The 5,485-nt window shown below is 36.0% G+C and overlaps 1 long non-coding RNA gene across 1 annotated transcript; it reads right to left on the bottom strand.

Moving 5' to 3' along the window:
* Positions 1-1,366: 1,366 nt before the first annotated feature.
* On the bottom strand, positions 1,367-4,364 carry LOC140177034 (uncharacterized). The gene is made up of 4 exons (XR_011868494.1): positions 4,201-4,364; positions 4,055-4,108; positions 3,821-3,977; positions 1,367-1,681 (listed from the first exon to the last, which is right to left on the bottom strand). It is a non-coding gene; the product is annotated as an uncharacterized lncRNA (long non-coding RNA).
* Between the last annotated feature and the right edge of the window lie 1,121 nt (positions 4,365-5,485).

Raw genomic sequence — 5,485 nt, 5'->3', positions numbered from 1 at the left:
ATATATGGTGATGAGCTATTGAACCCTCACTGGATTTTGTGTTTACTCTCTAGTCACTCAGTGTTTATTGGGTTAATCACTCTATTCTTTTTCTATCCTTGCTTTCTAAAACTTTATTCTTCATCTAACCAATCAACAACTATGGAATATAGACATACAAAAATCATGAGGTCTTTTTCAAGATTGTAATGGGGCCAAGGTAAAGGTAAGGGTATATGTATAAGGCTAAGTGAGCTAACAAAGTGAATCCTTGATTAGTTTAAGATTTCACCTTACATACATACTTTATATACTTTAAAGTTCCTTTACCGATTTACCCAAATTTTCCCACTTTGTATTACTAGCTCATGCATTAATTTTAATTTTGAAATTTTGTCCCATGTGCATTGATTTTTATTTTGCATTTGGGAAATTTTTGTATCCCCTTATTTAAATACTGAAAATATATATATATATATATATATATATATATATATTTGAACATGGTAATTTAGTTATTTTGATTTTACATGAGCATGCTTCCCAAATTTCTGAAATAACTTATTCATTTTAAATCCCTACTTTATTTCTATCATCCCAAGTTCCCATAAAATTTCTCACACTTAAATTGTACACAATATCTATCTTAAGCTAACTAAGGATTCAACTTGGGATTTTTATTTTGTTTTTCTGCTTAAGGCTAGTAATGTGGTTATAGAACAAGAGGAAATTAAGAAGCTCAAGGGGGCTAACAAGGGTGATGTAAAAGGTAGGCTAAATTGGGATAAGTGAGAAAAAATTCAAATGATGGCCTCAATCATCTCTTGGTATGTATCTATATTCTATATTGGACATATAGATTAAAACAAAGTAAAGAACACCAGAATGAAAAAGAAGGGCAAAACACACAGGAATGAAATTTATGGTTTGAATGTAATCATATAATTATGCTCAAAACTCACAGGCTGTGTGTTCTCCAGCTGAAAAATCATATATCAATTATACATGTCATGCAAGTAGAAATCAAGAGTTTCCATTCAACTTAATGTAAATCTTAGGGTGGCCCTTAAAATCTTAGTGTTCCTCCTTGAAGAAATGTTGTTAAGTAACTAACATGTAATGCTATATATACAAGGTGTGTGGATGTTTGATGTAACACCCTACTACACAGTGTTTTACGCTTAAGTCGTAGAACAGAGGTAGTGTGGTATTACAGACCTCTAAATAGTAAAGATATACATATAATACTGAAAGAAATAATATACTAGGAGCCTTGAAACAAAACGGGTAAACAAAATTGCAAAATAAAAAGCGCGACGCTCAAGGAATAGGATTACTTGCATGCTAAGAGACCTAATAGGAACATGATAAAGATAAGCAGAAGGATAAAGGAAAGCCAAGGGAACAGCATAACTAGCCCCTGACTTAGCCTGCGAAGCTAAGGCTGGCCAGAGGATATATATATATATATATATATATATATACACATATGAACATACATAGGTACCCCCAAAATATACCAAAATACCAAAATAAACTCCTATCTCTCCCTCAACCTCTAAGAGGAGCAGTATACATAAGTTACTTGGAGAGTAAGCTAAATACATATATACATATATACAAATAAAAAACCAAAATACACCCAAGGACTACTTCGCTTTCCAGGATCCAGACGCCTAGTGAGGAGCCTCTCGACCTGCATCTGAAAAACAACAATACAATATGGAATGAGAACCGGAGGTTCTCAGCATGGTAAAAGTGCCACGCGCATAAGAAATACGGTCCTGAGAATGCCATAGGCAATCCTAGAACTCCGTTATTCAATTATCCAACTTAAGTACTAAACAGAAGCCATAAACAGGGGTAGGTATTCTAAATCTGCCTAACTTACTCAAGTTCAAGCTTAACCTAACACCAAACCATTTCCTCCGTTTCCTCCATCCTTTCATCATTCAGAATGCAATAGAAACAAGCAACCAAACAAGTTCACGCACAAGTAATGATCAAATAGTACAAATAGCAAGTATAACAAATAGCAGGTAATATATATCAATTAGGCATACCCAGAAAATGCATAGCAATCAATACAAACAAATGCATATGATGCATGCCTGTCCTATGGCTGATGGGGCCCATCTGTCGGTTATCCAGCCAACCCGACAAGTCCGAAAACCTTAGACTGTCCCCCCGTCGTGCATCCCCAAGAGTCTATGCATAGAGTTCACATTCATATTTTATAAAATCACTCAATGGGGGCTATCCATACCCGGGAATTTATACGTGCCCGGTCACCCTTACGACGTAGGGTCAACAGAGTATCGAGATTCAACCTGGAACACGTGATGGCGAGCCACGGCTCTTACCCAGGGAACTCGTATCTCAGATAACATTATTCATAAGCCATTTCATAGTAATAATCATTATTTAATCATTTATCAAGCCATGGCATATTAACTCCTTTTATTAACAACCTCCCTTTCACATTTTTCATCGTCATTCCCTTATAATTCATCTTGATTACCCTTTCCTGGTCCTGACCAAACTTTTTATCAAACTCTTCTCATCCTTCTTAATATCGAATAATCTTAAAATTAACCCAACTCTAACATTAAATCAATCACATCACACGAGGATTGAACTTTAACTTCTCGAACTCATGACTATCACTAAGACATCCTCGACACTCTATTTTCTTTTCTGTTTCTAATATAGCAAATGAACTCGGAATTGTACAAAATTTATGTCCAGACGTTTATATTGAAATAAGCTTTCTAACAAACTAAATATCATAAATTTCCGATTTTTCTAGCCTCAGGAATAAAGAAAAAACCGTGACTGCTCTGCAGTGCATAAAACCAGAAAAACAGCAGTAGCATGTGATATTCGAAATTCAATATAAAATCCAAGTTAAATCCAATGACTTTGAAAATTAATGTAGTTAAACTTTACTCATCCAGGTTTCTTTCTCAATTGGTTCTGAGTCAATATCATTTTTAATGAAAAAGTTACATTACCTGGAAGTTAAGTAAAAATGAGACAAAATCTGTTTTAAAAACCAATAAGCTTAGTACCTTTCAATTGGAATAACTTTTTACAAAACTCCAATTAAGCTAAATTTTGATTTGAGAAACCCTAGCTCATCCAGAAACAAGTATGTCTTGGTTGAAACCCAATTTCTATTTAATTCTAAGAGTTACAAGCATTGGAAGTTGATGCATAGCTTGCTGAAATCTGTTTCTTTTCAGTTTTGACCACCAATATTCAAAAATTCACAGCTCCCAATCCTCAACTCTTAAAATTCTGAAATTTTAGATAAATAAAGCAAATTAAACAAATTTTATAACAAAATTGATTTCGCTCCAAAACTCAACTCGTAGAAGTCGCAGCAAGACAAACAAGTTGCTGCCCTGTTTGATCTTTTCTGCTGCTGGACAGATTTAACAACCTAACTTTAAAAATTTGCCATAAATTGTATATTTAACAAAAATGTCCCAAATTTTCCAGTTTAGTTCCTTATATTCCTAAGTTTAGCCCAAACTTGGTCTCATGCAATTCCGATTATTACATAATTAGTTACAGCATATGCAATACCACCATAACACAACTCTACATCCTTATTAACAAACACCAATCCTAATCCATCATAAATAAATATAAGAGCACACCATTAATAACTTCCACATCTCATAATTCCAATATATAAATCCACCAACAAATCTATCCCAACAACATTACAAGGCTAATCATTAAATACAACAAACAATTCAACTTATCCTATGGTTCCTCTAACCTAAGTTTTCACAACACCGTAAATATTAAACGTGCGAAACTTAAACCATACCTTGGCCGATCACTTAATTCACCCAAGGCAGCCTCTCAACACAAAATCACAGCCCCTCCAAGCTCAATCAAACAGCCCCAAAGTAAGCCTTGTCACCAACAAAGCTCCAAGTAATCCAAATTCAAGTCCAATGCATAAACACCCTCTTAAACTACACCTAATACACATATATATGTTCCAATTCAGTTTTCTATTATCAAAAACAAGATTGAGCTAGGGTTAGGGTGTTCTTACCATACCCATATGCTCAATAGCTTGAGCCCACAAGTTCCGGAAGCTAACTTGAACCTAGAACATAGAAATTGGACAAGATTCACCATAGGTTTCCAAGTTTACCAAAGAAAGAGGGATAGGGATTCTGAACTTAATAGGAGGCTTACCAGTGAAATTGTTTGGATAGAAAGGTAGAGCTCGACGCGCTGAGCGCGTGACCGCGAACGGTGCGGTGATCGGAGCCCGGACGGAAGAGTTATGGTGGATCAAAGGAGGTTAAGGGTTTGGGGGCTCTTCTTCCTCCCCAAATCTGTTTTGCTGCGTTGCATGCAAATGGGGGAAGAAGGAGCTGCTGTCTTCTTTAAGTGTTTGGGTCCGGTTGGACCCACGGGCTCGGTTTGGGCCCCGATTCAACCAGTTCGGTCCTTCCGGTCCGATTTTGGGCCAAATTTTCGAAATTGGTATCAAAATTCTCGTTTTGATGAGCTCTATCCTATTTTGATACTAGTTTTGCATTTTTAATTTTCCTATTTAAAATTCGATTTATTGACTAATTATTTTCCGATTAGCGGGGTTTACATTCTACCCACCAAATTAGGAATTTTGGCCTCAAAATTCAGATTCAATTATCTGAAAAGAGGTGTGGGTAGTCCTTTGGCATATTCAGAGTTTCTTGAAACTGACTTCATCACTCGATACGTCCATCTCCTTTCATTTAAGCTAGCTTAGGTTGTAAGGCATGAATTTTATTTAGAGGCGTGCTTCAGAAGTTACGACATACGGAGTATGTTGGAATAGGTTCGAAAGGTACGACAAAAACTATTTGGCACGCCACTGACCATCAATACTCTCCAAAATTTGAAATAGGCTAACTTGGCGGGATTTAACTTCTTAAATCTGCCTATCTCTTTTGTCGGCTCCCATAATGAGAATCTTTACTCAAATTTGTGTAACTTTTCCTCTGTTGTCTCGGATATCAAATTCAGGAATTAAGACATTCGATGTTCCTGTTTCCAATTAATTCAAGGCTGTTTAGCATACTGTAGAGTCTCACCTTCTCCCTGATGTATAGTCTCGTTGGTATTCCTAATAAGTAGTTTGCTCCGATGGGCAAAACAGACTTGATCACTTGATCCACGATTCCCTAACAGTATCACCTTTTGTCTTAGACCTTGGCAATCTATTACAAAATCGATAGCTATTCCCTTTTACCTTTAATGTAGAACCTTCGACGGCTGTGGCATTTCGAACGATTTCTGGTGGTCTCTCATTTCTTTCTCATACGTCAAACTTGTAATCACATAGATTTCCACCTCGTTCTTCATTTCTGGTTGCTCAAAATATCTTCTTGGATTTGTGGTAGGTTTTAGAAATCTCAAGGTAACTTTGAAAATTTTCTCTTGTAAGCTTCGAACAACAGTTTCTTATTTCAACTTTCGACCTCAACACACA

The sequence above is a fragment of the Arachis hypogaea genome, chromosome 12, assembly GCF_003086295.3.
Source record: "Arachis hypogaea cultivar Tifrunner chromosome 12, arahy.Tifrunner.gnm2.J5K5, whole genome shotgun sequence".
Lineage (NCBI taxonomy): Eukaryota > Viridiplantae > Streptophyta > Magnoliopsida > Fabales > Fabaceae > Arachis > Arachis hypogaea.
This window is presented reverse-complemented; position numbering and strand designations above follow the sequence as displayed.